General features: G+C 48.8%; 1 protein-coding gene across 1 annotated transcript in view; it reads left to right on the top strand.

Annotated features, from left to right (window-relative positions):
• VARS1 (valyl-tRNA synthetase 1) overlaps positions 1–15,004 on the top strand; it is a 153,035-nt gene that overhangs the window by 55,536 nt on the left and 82,495 nt on the right. The gene's annotated exons all lie outside the window — the stretch shown is intronic.

The following is a 15,004-nucleotide window of genomic DNA, read 5'->3' as shown; positions in this document are numbered from 1 at the left end:
TGATGGGCCGTGAAAGGTACTCGGGTGTGCCGTGACAGGTACTCGGGTACTCTGATGTGTCGTGACAGGTACTCGGGTACTCTGATGTGCCGTGACAGGTACTCAGGTACTCTGATGTGCCGTGACAGGTACTCGGGTACTCTGATGGGCTGGGACAGGTACTCGGGTACTCAGATGAACTGTGATAGGTACTCGGGTACTCAGATGGGCTGGGACAGGTACTCGGGTACTCTGATGGGCTGGGACAGGTACTCGGGTACTCTGATGGGCTAGGACAGGTACTCGGGTACTCTGATGGACTGTGACAGGTACTCGGTACTCTAATGGACTGTGACAGGTACTCGGGTACTCTGATGGGCTGTGACAGGTACTCGGGTACTCAGATGGACTGTGACAGGTACTCTGGTACACAGATGGACTGGAACAGGTACTCGAGTACTCAGATGGGCTGTGACAGGTACTCGGGTACCCTGATGGACTGTGACAGGTACTCGGTATTCTAATGGACTGTGACAGGTACTTGGTACTCTAATGGACTGTGACAGGTACTCGGGTACCCTGATGGACTGTGACAGGTACTCGGTACTCTAATGGACTGTGACAGGTACTCGGTACTCTAATGGACTGTGACAGGTACTCGGGTACCCTGATGGACTGTGACAGGTACTCGGTACTCTAATGGACTGTGACAGGTACTCTAATGGACTGTGACAGGTACTCGGGTACCCTGATGGACTGTGACAGGTACTCGGGTACTCAGATGGGCTGTGACAGGTACTCAGGTACCCTGATGGACCGTGACAGGTACTCGGGTACCCTGATGGGCCGTGACAGGTACTCGGGTACCCTGATGGGCCGTGAAAGGTACTCGGGTGTGCCGTGACAGGTACTCAGGTACTCTGATGTACCGTGACAGGTACTCGGGTACTCTGATGGGCTGGGACAGGTACTCGGGTACTCAGATGAACTGTGATAGGTACTCGGGTACTCAGATGGGCTGGGACAGGTACTCGGGTACTCTGATGGGCTGGGACAGGTACTCGGGTACCCTGATGGACCGTGACAGGTACTCGGGTACCCTGATGGGCCGTGACAGGTACTCGGGTACCCTGATGGGCCATGAAAGGTACTCGGGTGTGCCGTGACAGGTACTCGGGTACTCTGATGTGCCGTGACAGGTACTCGGGTACTCTGATGGACCGTGACAGGTACTCGGGTACCCTGATGGGCCGTGACAGGTACTCGGGTACCCTGATGGGCCATGAAAGGTACTCGGGTGTGCCGTGACAGGTACTCGGGTACTCTGATGTGCCGTGACAGGTACTCGGGTACTCTGATGTGCTGTGACAGGTACTCGGGTACTCTGATGGGCTGGGACAGGTACTCGGGTACTCTGATGGGCTGGGACAGGTACTCGGGTACTCTGATGGGCTGGGACAGGTACTCGGGTACTCTGATGGGCTGGGCCAGGTACTCGGGTACTCTGATGGGCTGGGACAGGTACTCAGGTACTCTGATGGGCTGGGACAGGTACTCTGGTACTCTGATGGGCTGTGACAGGTACTCGGGTACTCTGATGGGCTGGGACAGGTACTCGGGTACTCAGATGAACTGTGATAGGTACTTGGGTACTTAGATGGGCTGGGACAGGTACTCGGGTACTCTGATGGGCTGGGACAGGTACTCGGGTACTCTGATGGGCTGTGACAGGTACTCGGGTACCCTGATGGACTGTGACAGGTACTCGGTACTCTAATGGACTGTGACAGGTACTCTGTACTCTAATGGACTGTGACAGGTACTTGGTACTCTAATGGACTGTGACAGGTACTCGGGTACCCTGATGGACTGTGACAGGTACTCGGTACTCTAATGGACTGTGACAGGTACTCGGTACTCTAATGGATTGTGACAGGTACTCGGGTACCCTGATGGACTGTGACAGGTACTCGGGTACTCAGATGGGCTGTGACAGGTACTCGGGTACCCTGATGGACTGTGACAGGTACTCGGTACTCTAAGGGACTGTGACAGGTACTCGGTACTCTAATGGACTGTGACAGGTACTCGGGTAGCCTGATGGACTGTGACAGGTACTCGGGTACTCAGATGGGCTGTGACAGATACTCGGGTACCCTGATGGACTGTGACAGGTACTCGGTACTCTAATGGACTGTGACAGGTACTCGGGTACCCTGATGGACTGTGACAGGTACTCGGGTACCCTGATGGACTGTGACAGGTACTCGGGTACCCTGATGGACTGTGACAGGTATTCGGGTACCCTGATGGACCGTGACAGGTATTCGGGTACCCTGATGGACCGTGACAGGTACTCGGGTACCCTGATGGACCGTGACAGGTACTCGGGTACCCTGATGGGCCGTGACAGGTACTCGGGTACCCTGATGGGCCGTGAAAGGTACTCGGGTGTGCCGTGACAGGTACTCGGGTACTCTGATGTACCGTGACAGGTACTCGGGTACTCTGATGTGCCGTGACAGGTACTCGGGTACTCTGATGGGCTGGGACAGGTACTCGGGTACTCAGATGAACTGTGATAGGTACTCGGGTACTCAGATGGGCTGGGACAGGTACTCGGGTACTCTGATGGGCTGGGACAGGTACTCGGGTACCCTGATGGACCGTGACAGGTACTCGGGTACCCTGATGGGCCGTGACAGGTACTCGGGTACCCTGATGGGCCGTGAAAGGTACTCGGGTGTGCCGTGACAGGTACTCGGGTACTCTGATGTGCCGTGACAGGTACTCGGGTACTCTGATGTGCCGTGACAGGTACTCGGGTACTCTGATGGGCTGGGACAGGTACTCGGGTACTCAGATGAACTGTGACAGGTACTCGGGTACTCTGATGGGCTGGGACAGGTACTCGGGTACCCTGATGGACTGTGACAGGTATTCGGGTACCCTGATGGACCGTGACAGGTACTCGGGTACCCTGATGGACCGTGACAGGTACTCGGGTACCCTGATGGGCCGTGACAGGTACTCGGGTACCCTGATGGGCCGTGAAAGGTACTCGGGTGTGCCGTGACAGGTACTCGGGTACTCTGATGTACCGTGACAGGTACTCGGGTACTCTGATGTGCCGTGACAGGTACTCGGGTACTCTGATGGGCTGGGACAGGTACTCGGGTACTCAGATGAACTGTGATAGGTACTCGGGTACTCAGATGGGCTGGGACAGGTACTCGGGTACTCTGATGGGCTGGGACAGGTACTCGGGTACCCTGATGGACCGTGACAGGTACTCGGGTACCCTGATGGGCCGTGACAGGTACTCGGGTACCCTGATGGGCCGTGAAAGGTACTCGGGTGTGCCGTGACAGGTACTCGGGTACTCTGATGTGCCGTGACAGGTACTCGGGTACTCTGATGTGCCGTGACAGGTACTCGGGTACTCTGATGGGCTGGGACAGGTACTCGGGTACTCAGATGAACTGTGACAGGTACTCGGGTACTCTGATGGGCTGGGACAGGTACTCGGGTACTCTGATGGGCTAGGACAGGTACTCGGTTACTCTGATGGGCTGTGACAGGTACTCGGGTACTCTGATGGGCTGGGACAGGTACTCAAATACTCTGATGGACTGTGACAGGTACTCTGATGGACTGTGATTGACAGGTACTATGAGGGGTGGTGACAGGTCCTCTTTATTGGGGGGGGCAGGCAGGCAATCAGTGTGATTGGTGTACACTAGGCGGTAACGAGATGTTACCGCAATCTCCTCCTCACACACGATCGGTGAGAGGAGGAGAACAACCCGGTAACATCTCGTTACCGTGGTTTGTTTACATTTTAGTGATCGGCTGTGAAAGGATCACAGCCGATCACGTGGGTAAACAGCCGGCCAATGGCTGTTTACCAGCGTCGGTGACGAGCAGTGTTCCCGGGGAACACGCCGCCACCGACGTGCACGCGCAGCACGCTCACGATCGCGCGCATGCGCCGTGCACAGTCGGGGTGTGACCATCTGTGATCGGCCGTGATGAAGTCATTGCCGCCGACACGAGCGGTGTCTCCGTGACACGCCGCCACCGAAGAAACAGATGCGAGCGCACGATCGCGCGCATTCCCTGTTTAAACGGGAGGCCGTCATTTGACGGCCGGCGGTTGGCATCTAGTTAACTATGAATGAAGGCCCATGTGCCACTTGTTAAGCATTTCTTAAATGATTTTCAGCAGTGGTGGGAAGTTCAGGGCAAAAATTTGGGACAATTTAGGGGGGATGTAGGTATCCTAAATATTTCAGGGCTATTTCTGTCCACTTGAATTTAAAACTAGCCTGGAGATGTGTGAGAAGGGGCTATGTTATACCTACCTCCATCGCTTCGGATTTGTTGAAGTTAATCTTCAAGTTCGACAAGATTCCGTATTTTTGAAATTTGTGAAGAAGATTTGGAAGCGAGAACAAAGGGTTTGTGAGCAACAGCATTCGCATACTCGGAGACCTTCCGCTGGGTATCCTCGATCACCATCCCCATTATGTCTGAGTTTAGTTAAAGCAGTATTAAACCCTAAAGGAAACATTTATTATATTGCAGCTTACCAAGGGTGGCAATTTCCCCCCAAGGCCACCACAATTTACATGCAAAATGGCCAGGGGAAGGGGAACAGCTTCATGCTGTGGCATTGAGTGCAGACTGAGTTCCCTGCACTGCTAGTTCCAATGCTGGGAGCAACAAGCAAATGTTACAGTTAGCAATCCCGGAATGTAAGGCTCGGTTCACACAGGGGCAACATGACTTTCAACATGACTTTTGGAGGCAACTAGTACATGACTTGAACACGACTTGGACACAACTTGGGGCGACTTACAACACGACTTTAAGTCGCCCCAGGCCAGACGACTTTTGCCTTGGCCAATCAGAGAATGAGCTCTCAAGGGGGAACTCCACGCCAAATAAAAAAAAATGGCGTGGGTTCCCCCTCCGAGAGCATACCAGGCCCTTAGGTCTGGTATGGATTTTAAGGGGAACCCCCTACGCCGAAAAAACGGCATGGGGGTCCCCCCCAGAACCCTTATCCGAGCACGTTACCCGGCCGGCCAGGAAAGGGGGCAGGGACGAGCGAGTGCCCCCCCCCCCTGAGCCATACCAGGCCGTGTGCCCTCAACATGGGGGGTGCCTTGGGGAAGGGGGCCCCCCCACCCCAAAGCACCTTGTCCCCATGTTGATGAGGACAAGGGCCTCTTTCCGACAACCCTGGCCATTGGTTGTCGGGGTCTGAGGGCGGGGGGCTTATCGGAATCTGTGAGCCCCCTTTAATAAGGGGGCCCCCGGATACCGGCCCCCCACCCTATGTGAATGAGTATGGGGTTCAATGTACCCCTACCCATTCACCTGTGAAAAAAATATAAAGAAAACCACAACACACAAGGGTTAAAATAGTTTATTGCACAGCTCCGGGGTCTTCTTCCGTCTTCGGGGGTCTTCTCACTGGACTCCTCCACTATCTTCTGCTCTTTTGCTAGCTTTTTCACTAGCGGAGGAGCCCGGCTTTCTTCTTCACCGCCCTCTTCTTCCAGCTTCGGGGGTCTTGTCCCCCTCTTCGGTTCTTCTTGACATCATAATGGGCGGGGACATCATCCGGTGATGTTCCTATATAAGTTACCGCACACCGCGTGTCCTGTCATTGTGACCGGAGACAGCGACGAGGTAACATCTCCAGAAGAGAAGAACAGAAGAACAGAAGATGGCGACAGAAGACCGGCAAGAAGAACCAAAGAGGGGGACAAGACCCCCGAAGAGGGGGACAAGACCCGCGAAGTTGGAAGAAGAGGGCGGTGGCGAAGAAGAAAGCCAGGCTCCTCAGCTAGTGAAAGAGCTAGCAAAAGAGCAGAAGATAGCGGAGGAGTCCAGCGAGAAGACCCCCGAAGACTGTAGAAGACCCCCGAAGTTGTGCAATAAACTATTTTAACCCTTGTGTGTTGTGGTTTTTTTTTTTACATTTTTTTCACAGGTGAATGGGTAGGGGTACATTGTACCCCATACTCATTCACATAGGGTGGGGGGCCGCCCGCAGACCCCAACAACCAACGGCCAGGGTTGTCGGGAAGAGGCCCTTGTCCTCATCAACATGGGGACAAGGTGCTTTGGGGGTGGGGGGGCCGCGCAGGCCCCCCTTCCCCAAGGCACCCCCCCATGTTGAGGGCACATGGCCTGGTACGGCTTAGGAGGGGGGGCCGCTTGCTCGTCCCCACCCCCTTTCCTGGATCAATGGGTACCAGTCGCCTACAAGTCGGATAGAAGTAGTACAGGAACCTTTTATAAAGTCGGAGAGACTTCAGTAGTGTGCATTAAGACGGCTCTCATTCACTTACATTGATTTTTACATGTAGCACGACTAGGGGCGACCTGAAGTCGGATCTGTGTCGCCCCTGTGTGAACCGGCTCTAACTCTTTTTTTAAACGGTTTAATCAATGGGTTTATTTCCACTTTATGATTTACTGCTATTCAGGGGCTCTGGGCTGCAGCAAAATGGCAGCCTCCTACATAAAGAAACATGAACAATGCTGGAGGCAATTTACAGAACATGCTAATTTTGGTAACATAATTATTAATGTGGAATGTATGTTCCTTGCTAAAGAACAGTATTTTTTATCAAGTTGTTATGGTTAAAGTTCTGCTTTAACACTGAGGGGGTTGATTACAATGATCAAATTTTATTAATTCATGTAAAACCTTTATCCTAAAAGGAAAAAATATATATATTTGCTGTAAAGGATTATAACGTTGCAGTTCAGCTTCAATTTGTTAGTGTACTTAAATCTGCTAGTACATCTAACACTCTCCTTCCATGAGACTGACAATGCTGCTGCCCAAAAGTTCCCCATTGCTCCTCACTAATACAGGGTGTGTATTAAGCCCCATACACACGAGAGGACTTATGTCCGACAGACTTCCGAAGGAGTTCTGCCGGAGTTCTGCCGGAGTTCCGACAGAGTTCTGACGGACTTTTCGACTGAGCGGACTTGGCCACACACAATCACACTAAACTCCGACGGATTCGAACGTGATGACGTACGACTCGAATAAGGAAGTTCATAGCCAGTAGCCAATAGCTGCCCTAGCGTCGGTTTTAGTCCGTCGGAATAGCATACACACGAGAGAATTTTTCGAAGGGACCGGGTCCGGCGGAGTTCCGTCGGAAAAATTTGAAGCATGTTCCATATTCTAAAGTCCGTCAGACTTTGGCGAATCTAAAGTCCGTTGCAGCCCACACACGATCGAATAGTCTGACGGAATCAGTCCGTCGGACTTTGGATGTTGAAAAGTCCGCTCGTGTGTACGCGGCATAAGAAGGAAAAAACCTAAAAAAAATCTGATGCAGCCATCATCATGGTGAGCTGCAATATATTATATTTGTGGTTTTGGGATTTTTCAAGGACAGTGAGGCTCACATTTTGGACAGAGAGGTACATAAGGGGCATGTAAAAAGCCATCCATGTCAAACTGAAACAACCAACCCTAAACAGGAGTGGTGGCCTTTGACACACATATAAGTCTCCAAGCACACTGAAACTCATAAACGGCCGTTTTTGGGAGTTTGGTCGTTTTTTTTTAACAGCCCATAAACTCCCCACTATGTTATCCTATGTGTTCATGCACACATGGACGTTTTTGGACGTTTATCAGCAGTGGAATTTATGGGCTGTTGTCTGAACGCCCTAAAATTGCATTCAGGAGCTGTTTTCTGACACTAAAAAAGCTTACAAATGTTAAATGCTGATAAACGTTGATAAACACTCAAAAACGCGGCTCACCAGAGTTTTTAAACGTTTTTTCATCCATTGAAAAAAATGCTAACACAAAAAAAACGCTAATACCCTGTTTACCCGAAAATAAGACCTAGCGTGATTGTCGGTGATGGCTGCAATATAAGCACCCCCTACCCCCAAAATAAGCCCTAGTTAAAGTCCTCGTAGGTCTTATTTTCAGGGTAGGGCTTATTTTCGGGGAAACATGGTAGGGCTTATTTGGGGGGGTAGGGCTTATATTGCAGCCATCACCGACAATCACGCTAGGTCTTATTTTCAGGGGAAACAGGGTAAACGCTATTGTAAAAACATTAAACTTTGAAAGACTCACTGCAAAGCTACTGGCGTTTTTAGAACATTATTTTAATGTCCAGTGTGCATGGAGTCTTATGCTGTTTTAGCATCTCTAACCCAATGATTTTACATTTTGACAATTTGCACCTTTAGCCATGTAAATGGAGGAAATAACACTTTTGCAGACTTCCTGACATGAAAGATGGGATTATGTAATCACACCAGGGTGGTTGATGTGTTGGCTGCACGTCTTCCACATACACAATCTTAGGCTTGGCTCACACTAGTATGGGCTGTGCATCCTGTGTTTTCTCGGGCATGGCAGCCCATTCATGGACTGCATGTACCTTTTTAAAAACGTGCCCGCAGGGAAACCACATGGTCTTTTTGACCATGCGATTTCCCTGCAGTTCCTGCACCCACGATCGCGCTGTGGGCTGAGATGGGTGTGGTGCCATTCAGAATGAATGGCAGCCCCGCACAGCCTGCAAGAGCTGTGCGATTCAGGTGCAAGAATCAATGCAATTCCTGAAACGCACAGCCCACACTAGTGTGAACCCAGCCTTAGTGGTGGGAGAGCAAGTGAACACTTTAACCCATTCCTGCCTGCCATAGTTTTGTCCCTTAGGCTCACTGAAGTGCTATGGGTGCTGGATCCCCTGATCGTCATGACAGAAGAATCCTCCTGGGAGGCCCCCAGCCTGACCTAACCAGCAACACCTAGTAGCCCGTTCCATACCTTCCTTTAGGACTTAGGTCAATGGACCCTATCTGTTCTTGGGACAATTAATATCTACACATTCCCTGGTGATTGGATTAAGACATGTGTACTACCTGTGTAAATATAAATGCTGGGGTATCTTTCTGGCACTCATTAGAAATGAAGTAGCTTAGATAATCTATGAACAATTTTCAACATTACAGAACATGTCCAGATAAATGTGACTAATGTTTTCCTGAGGATTAGTGGTGAACCCTTCTGTCTTGCAGTACTAGGGTCCTCTGTATGACTCCATATCTGCATGGAATCTTCATGTTCTCACTCTGCTTGCTGGGTTTCCTCCCTATACTCCTGTTTCCTCCCACACTCCAAAAACATGCTGTTAGGCTACCTCTGACATTGGGAGTCATGCTTGTAACTTTCAGCCTTGCAATGCCTCATGGGACATGTAGTTCCACAACAGCTGGAGGGCCACGGGTTGAGCACCCATGTGTTTGTGTAATTGGCTCCTTTTAGAATTGGCCTTAGTATGTGCATACCTCCCAACATTTTGAGATGGGAATGAGGGACGCCTACTAGCAAACGTATGTAGGCATAGGACACGCCCCCCTGCCACACCCCCTTAAAGGAGACTTAATTGAAAAAAAGGTTAATTAAATCCTCAAGGGCTATTTTTTACCACTACTATTCCTTTATATTTGCTTTTAAAATTTACAAATGCAGCAATTTAGAATTTGGATGAAAGGCTTAGCACTGGGAAACACCTTTTGAAAGATAAAACGTACATTTTATATACAACTATAGAGATCTGACCAAAACAAGGGACAAATGAGGAGGAAAGAGGGACAGAGGGACATTGCTCCAAATCAGGGACAGTCCCTCCAAATCAGGGACAGTTGGGAGCTATGTATGTGTATTCATGTGAGTTAGGGACCTCAGATTGTAAACCTCTTGTGGCAAGGCTATGACAAGGGGTGGGCAGGAGGGGAAGCTTCCCTGGGCACTGTGGTATCATGTGCAGTGTGGGGGCACCACAAGGAGATTGGAGGGGGGCAGCAGGGGGTAAGAATTGTTCTAGGACAGGAAACTTGGGGAGGTGTGCTAGGAGCGGTGATTTAAGGGGGGGGGGAATTTGTGTTGAAAGAAGGAATAAGGGATGAGGGTTTCTTGCTAGAAGGGGGGATTTGTGCTAGAATATGTAATATGGTGGTGGTGGGGGGGGTCATTTGTGCTAGATGGGGACATTCTTTGGGAAGGGAAGGTTGTGCTAGAGGGATGTTTGTGCAAATTATTAGTGCTAGGAGGAGAAACTTTGGGGGGGGGGGGGGTTGTGCTAGGACAAACGATTGGGTGATGTGTGTTTGTGCTAAAGGGGGGATTTGAAGTGGGGGGAGAAGATTCGTGCTAGGAAAGGGAAACTTTTTTTTTGGGGGGGGGGGCAGTTGTGCTGGGAGCATATGCTGAATGAGAAGATTTGAGCTGGGGGAGGGGAGATGTGTGCTGAAGGTGGGGGGGGGGGGGGTTTCAGCAGAGGCAAATTGTACTGGGAGTAGGGGGGATTTATGCTTAGGTGGTGAGCGTGCAGATTAGTGCTAATTCTTTTTTTTTGGAGAGAGGGGATTTTTGCTGACACATAATTCTCATACATCTTGGGGCGGCGCAATTTGGCATGTTCTTCCTGGGTTCTAGATGACCTTTTACCAGCATCGTCTTCAGGGCAGGGACTAATGTATATGTAAAGTACTGAATAAATTGTCGGCACTAGATAAAGGCTGAAATAAAAACAATATTGGCTATTGAAAGGGTTAATCCTGTGTCTAGAGTGGTACCTTCAACCTCTCAGACCTCAGATTCAATGTATTGTATAATTTCAGATATATCCAGAATCGGTTCTCAAAGAACATATAAAAGGACACTCACACCATGCTGTCTTTTGAGAACTAATTGTATTGAGTTATCAAAAAGTGATTCATATAGTAAATTACACATCACACAGAATAAGACATGCGCAGTAGAAATTAAGATGGTTACAGCTGCTCAAGACAAAAAGCTTTCGTTCATTGTTATAAGCTGGCTAAAAGAAAGTGAGAAAAAGATAACAAAACGTGAGACAGTTCATGATTAGGGATGAGCCGAACACCCCCCGGTTCGGTTCGCACCAGAACTTTCGAACGGACCCCGCGTTCGTAACGAACGTTAGAACCCCATTGAAGTCTATGGGACTCGAACGTTCGAAATGGAAAGTGCTAATTTTAACGGCTGATATGCAAGATACTGTCCTAAAAAGGGTTTGGGGACCTGACTCCTGCCTCAGGGGACATGGGTCAATGCAATAAAAAGTTTTAAAAGCGGCCGTTTTGGCGGGAACACTGATTTTAATGACGATTAAAGTGAAAAAAAAAATGAAATATTCCTTTAAATATGGTGCCTGGGGGGTGTCTGTAGTATGCCTGTGAAGTGTCACGTGTTTCCCGTGTTTAGAACAGTCCCTGCACAAAATGACATTAAACGGAAATAACACCATTTAAAACTGCTTGCGGTTTTAATGTTATATCTGGTTCCTGCAATATGGTTGAAAATCATTCAGAAAAATGGCATGGGTAGCCCTCCCTGCCCATTACCAGCCTATTTGGGTCTTGTACGCATATTAAGGGGAACCCCGTACCCATATTAAAAAAAGGAAATGTGTGTGGCCCCCAGGCCCTATATACTCAGAACAGCAGTATACAGGTGGTGCAAACAAGACAGGGACTGTGTAGGTTTGTTGTGTTAAGTTGAATCTGTTTGTAATTTTCAACTGGTACATTTTTAAAGTGTAGCTCCAGTCAAAAAAACTATTTTTAAGCTTTTTGGAAAACATAGGGAAGGGTTATCACCCCTGTATAATTTGTTTTGTCGTCCATCTTTTTTCATCTCACTTGCTGTTGTCTCCTTCCGTTTGCAAGTAGGAGATGTTTGTAAATTGGATGTTTGAAAGTAGGGGCCTGCCCTATATGCTCTGCAGAAATGGCGGAACAAGGTGTTGGTTTTGCCACAACATTGTAAGCCCTCAAAGTGACTCTTGGTGGGCGCTGGAGCGCCCTGCTGTGAACGATTATATCAAGAATTGTAATTACATGCCATTGTTGAACAGTGGTAGAAAAATTGACCTTTGGTGGTTGTGGTGCTGGTGCCACAACACTATAAGGGCCGGTTCACACAGCAAGGCGAGGCGAGGCGACACGGCTCGCCTCGCCTCGCTCCCGCAAGTCGCCCCCATTCAGTACTATGGAACCGTTCTGAGAGGAGCGACTCGAGTCGCTCCGACTCAGAAAAAAGGTTCCTGTACTACTTCGGGGCGACTTCGGGGGCGACTTGCATTGACTTCTATACAGAAGTCCTCTGCAAGTCGCCGCTGAGCTCCCCGCAGGTCGCGGCGAGGTAAGTCGGAGACGCCTCGCCGCGCCTCGCTGTGTGAACCGGCCCTAAGTCCTCACCGTTACTCTGGGTGGGCACAGGAAGGGGCCCTCCTGTGAAATATTATATCAAGAATTGTAATTACATGTCCCTGTTAAACAGGGGCAGAAAAATTGGGCCTTAGGCACTGGTGCCATCACACTGCAACCTCTGCCATATACTGTAGTTTTATTGCAGGAATTAGCCCTGCTGCAAAGCATTGCATCAAAAATTGTACTTAAACGCCCCTGTTAAACAGGGGCAGAAATATTGGGCCTTAGGCACTGGTGCCATCACACTGCAACCTCTGCCATATACTCTAGTTTTATTGCAGAAATTAGCCCTGCTGCAAAGCATTGCATCAAAAATTGTACTTAAACGCCCCTGTTAAACAGGGGCAGAAAAATTGGGCCTTAGGCACTGGTGCCATCACACTGCAACCTCTGCCATATACTCTAGTTTTATTGCAGGAATTAGCCCTGCTGCAAAGCATTGCATCAAAAATTGTACTTAACCACCTTCAGACCGGACCATTTTGCTGGTAAATGACCAGAGGTCTTTTTACAATTTGGCACTGCGCTGCTTTAACTGGTAATTGCGCGGTCATGCAATGTTGTACCCAAACAAAATTTGCGTCCTTTTCTTCCCACAAATAGAGCTTTCTTTTGATGGTATTTGATTGCCTCTGCGATTTTTATTTTTTGCGATATAAACGTAAAAAGACCGCAAATTTTGAAAAAAAATGATATTTTCTAATTTTTGTTATTAGAAAAATCCAATAAACTCAATTTTAGTCATACATTTAGGCCAAAATGTATTCAGCCACATGTCTTTGGTAAAAAAAAAGTCAATAATTGTATATTTATTGGTTTGCGCAAAAGTTGTCACATCTACAAACTAAGGTACGTTTTCTGGAATTTACGCAGCTTTTAGTTTAGGACTGCCTATCTCATTTCTTGAGGTGCTAAAATGGCAGGGCAGTACAAAACCCCCCCAAATGACCCCATTTTGGAAAGTAGACACCCTAAGGAAATTGATAAGTGGCATGTTGAGCCCATTGAATATTTTATTTTTTTGCCTCAAGCGATTGAATAATGACAAAAAAAAATTTTTTTTTTTTTTTTTACACAAAGTTGTCACTAAATGATATATTGCTAACACATGCTATGGGCATATGTGAAATGACACCCCAAAATAAATTCTGCTGCTTCTCCTGAGTACGGGGATACCACATATGTGGGACTTTTTGGGAGCCTAGCCGCGTACGGGGCCCCGAAAGCCAAGAACCGCCTTCAGGTTTTCTAAGGGCGTAAATATTTGACTTCACTCCTCACTACCTATTACAGTTTTGAAGGCCATAAAATGCCAAGATGGCACAAAACCCCCACAAATGACCCCATTTTAGAAAGTAGACACCCCAAGCTATTTGCTGAGAGGCATTTTGAGTCCATGGAATATTTTATATTTTGCCACAAGTTGCGGGAAAATTACAAACTTTTTTTTTTTTTTTTCACAAAGTTGTCACTAAATGATATATTGCTCACACATGCTATGGGCATATGTGAAATGACACCCCAAAATAAATTCTGCTGCTTCTCCTGAGTACGGGGATACCACATATGTGGGACTTTTTGGGAGCCTAGCCGCGTACGGGGCCCCGAAAACCAAGCACCGCCTTCAGGCTTTCTAAGGGCGTTACAGTTTTGAAGGCCATAAAATGCCAAGATGGCACAAACCCCCCCCCAAATGACCCCATTTTGGAAAGTAGACACCCCTAAATTTAGGGGTACACTAGTGAGACTAGGTAATAAATGGCGGGTGCCCTGAAACTATAAAAAAAATAACTAACCAACCAGCGTCACCTGTAACAGTTATATGGTGATCACTGGTGAAAGGGTTAACTAGGGGGCAATCAGGGGGCTTTATGCGGTAGTATATGGGGGTCCCTGGCGCTATAAAAAGCTGCGGCGAACCTAAATACCTACCTGCCTAACTAGCGTCACCTGTGACACTAATACAGTGATCAGAAAAACGATCGCTTATTAGGCTGGGTTCACACTGGAGCGATGCGGGAACGCCACGAATGCGCGCGGGTTCCAGCATCACATGCCTCCCGGCGGCAGTTCACACTACCCTATGCGAACTGCTGGGAGTGTCAGTGAAATGTTAATGACACCCCCAGATCAGTTTGCATATCGCAGTGCGATCTGCAAACTCGGATCGCATGGTGTGAACACCCATGCGATCCGATTCTGCTGCGGACCAAAAAAAGGGTCCTGTGCGAGTTTGCGGCGGGTGCGACACGAATTCAGCCATACTATCTGTATGGCTGAACTCGAATCGCACAGAGATCGGATGTGATTTGCACTGCAGTGCGGTGCGAATCACATCCGTTCTCATAAACCGCTGCAATGTGAACCCAGCCTTAGTGACACTGGCGACGGGGGGTGATCACGGGGTTAAACCTTTATTGGGGGGGTTAGGGGGGTACCTTAGAACTAAAGGGGGCTAACCCTAACTGCCCTAACAGTTATTACAGTCACAAATGACACCCGCCGGGTGATCAGGGGGTTAAACCTTTATTAGGTAATAAATGGCGGGTGCCCTGAAACTATAAAAAAATAACTAACCAACCAGCGTCAACTGTAACAGTTATATGGTGATCACTGGTGAAAGGGTTAACTAGGGGGCAATCAGGGGGCTTTATGCGGTAGTATATGGGGGTCCCTGGCGCTATAAAAAGCTGCGGCAAACCTAAATACCTACCTGCCT

Source organism: Lithobates pipiens, unplaced genomic scaffold (assembly GCF_037356315.1).
Source record: "Lithobates pipiens isolate NorthernLeopardFrog02 unplaced genomic scaffold, aLitPip1_a1.2 Scaffold_1, whole genome shotgun sequence".
Taxonomy (NCBI): Eukaryota; Metazoa; Chordata; class Amphibia; order Anura; family Ranidae; genus Lithobates; species Lithobates pipiens.
The sequence above is the reverse complement of the archived record's forward strand: the minus strand, read 5'-3'. Positions and strand labels throughout refer to the sequence as shown.